This window comes from Lathyrus oleraceus, chromosome 2 (genome assembly GCF_024323335.1).
Source record: "Lathyrus oleraceus cultivar Zhongwan6 chromosome 2, CAAS_Psat_ZW6_1.0, whole genome shotgun sequence".
NCBI lineage: Eukaryota > Viridiplantae > Streptophyta > Magnoliopsida > Fabales > Fabaceae > Lathyrus > Lathyrus oleraceus.
Genome location: NC_066580.1, coordinates 397540326 through 397542910, shown reverse-complemented (window position 1 = coordinate 397542910; position 2585 = coordinate 397540326). Strand labels below are relative to the sequence as shown.

The window sequence follows — 2585 nt, the reverse complement described above, 5'->3', positions numbered from 1 at the left end:
TTCTGAATTATGGCGCTACACTCGGCAGTAAGTGTAACTGTTTCGTCATCCTCAATCTTTTTCTTATTGGATAGGATTTCCTTATGAAATTTGGCATAGGAGGGCATTTGTGTGATGGCTTCTGTAAAGGGTATTGTAATGTTTAATTGCTTCAGAAGTTCAACAAATTTCCTAAATTGATTCGCAGTTTTAGAACTTTTGAGTCTTTGAGGATACGGAATGGGTGGTTTATAAGGAGGTGGAGGCACATAAGGTTTTTCTTTCTCTTCAGCCTCTCGGGTATTATCTTCTGTTTCCTTTGGTTCATTCATCTGCTCAGTTGAGGTTTTATCTGGTTTTTGGTACATGGCAGGGTTTTGGAGTCTTGGATCTACGGGTCCGTCTACTTCTTTTCCACTCCTCAGTATGACGGCATTTGCATGTCCCTTTGGATTAGGTTGCGGCTGTCCAGGAAATGTTCTAGTTGGAGAGGCTGTAGATGCTTGATGTTGAGCCACTTGTGAAATTTGTGTTTCAAGCATTTTATTGTGGGTGGCTAAGGCGTCTACCTTATTCGCTAGTTATTTAAGTTGCTCGCTAGTATGTATGTTCTGGTTCAAGAAGTCCTTGTTTGTTTGAGCTTGGGTAGCTATGAAGCTTTCCATAATCAATTCGAGATTTGACTTCCTAGGCATGTTAGGAGCATTATTAGCTGGCTTTTGATATCCAGGCAGAACAACTGGTGCTTGGCCAGGTGCATACAGGGCATTATTATTCTTATACGAGAAATTAGGATGGTTTTTCCAACCTGGGTTGTAGGTATTTGAATAGGGATTTCCTTGTGTGTAGTTCACTTGATCAGTTGGGACTCCTGCTAATATTTGACATTCTTGTGCAGTGTGTCTAGGGTTTCCACATAACTCGCAGTTTGGAGTTACAGCAGCCACGGTGGCTGCGGGTGGTATGGTCAAGTTATCTAATTTTTGGACAAGGGCATCTACCTTTGCATGAACATGGTCAAGGCTACTGATTTCGTACATTCCACCCTTCGTCTGGGACTTTTCCACTGGAGTTCGTTCACCTCCCCATTCGCAATGGTTTTGGGCCATGTTTTCAATGAGTTGATAGGCTTCAGTGTATGGCTTATCCATAAGTGCACCGCCCGCGGCAGCGTCTATTGTAAGTCTTGTGTTATACAGAAGCCCATTATAAAATGTGTGAATGATCACCCAGTCTTCGATACCGTGATGTGGACATATCCTCATCATGTCCTTGTATCTCTCCCACGCTTCGTAGAGAGATTCCACATCTTTTTTCCTGAATCCGTTGATTTGAGCTCGCAGCATAGCAGTTTTGCTCGGCGGAAAGTATCAGGATAAGAAAACGTTCTTCAGTTCTTCCCATGTTATAACGGAGTTGGAGGGCAAGGATTGCAACCAAGCCCAAGCTCTGTCTCTTAGTGAAAAAGGAAAGAGGCGCAGTCTTATCGCATCTTGAGATACACCATTCGCTTTTACAGTATCGGCGTACTGCGCAAACTTGGTCAGGTGTTCATTAGGATCGTCTTTTGAATTTCCAGCAAATTGATGTTGTTGGACGGCTGATAAGAGTGAGGGTCTCAGCTCGAAATCGTTTCGATTAATAGCAGGGGAAGCAATGTTGTTGTGAGGTTCTTGTTGAGACGGGGTAGCGTAGAATTTAAGAGGACGATTATGTGGTCCTTCTTCAGCCATGTTTGGTTTTTCTTCTGATTTAGGAGGAGAGAAGATATCGGGAATATCGTACTTTTGTTGATATTCGTGTATTCGGCGTCTTACGTATAAGAAACGCTCTAATTCAGGGATTGGTGGTGCTAAGTTATCGCCTTGTGAGCGAGTACTTGGCATACAATCAGGGAAAGAAGGGAGAGAAGATTAGTTTTTGTTTTTACCTTAGTCTATACCGTACAACGAAAGAATCGCATTATTCGACTAAAACAGGTCCCCAACAACGGCGCCAAAAACTTGATACTTGTCGTGACTATATGTAAAATATAGTCTGTCGGGTACTTGACTGCAAGTGCACAGTCTAGTCGCTTTAGTTTTAAAAGATATCGATCCCACAGGGACCTATGGTCAAACTAGTGTTACTAACGTCACTATGTTTAGCTAAGGGAATTGATTAGTAGAAGTTCGGGGGTAATATAGTAAATCTAAGGGGAATTTTTGGTTTTAAGAAAGAATTAATGGAAGGAATCAGTATGCAGTGCATTAATCGTCAGGGATTTGATAAGTCACCGGTGAATAGTTTAAATACCAAATATCTCTCAGTAGAAAATGTTTATTTAAAAGACTTTATCTCACACTCTCGTGGTTGTTGATTTGGCCTATAACTTTGAGTCAGAATGTATGCTCTCGCTGTCCCATTTGAGGTTAAAAATTACTTTTTGAAAATAAATAAGTTCTAATTGCTTTTAAAGTGCTCTCGCTGTTTTTAAACTCAATGCATAATTTTTACTATCCAGCTCGAGCCTCACGCTCTCGCGATTGTTGGTTCTCACCTTAGTTAATTTCCCACTCTCGCGGCAAAATCGTATTAAATAGCTTTTCACGCTTTTGTGATAAAGT

At 41.3% G+C, this 2585-nt stretch overlaps 1 non-coding gene across 1 annotated transcript; it reads left to right on the top strand.

The window, feature by feature from the left end:
- Positions 1 to 1218: 1218 nt before the first annotated feature.
- Positions 1219 to 1325, top strand: LOC127124563 (small nucleolar RNA R71). Its single transcript, XR_007804040.1, has one exon. It is a non-coding gene; the product is annotated as a small nucleolar RNA R71 (small nucleolar RNA).
- Positions 1326 to 2585: the final 1260 nt, after the last annotated feature.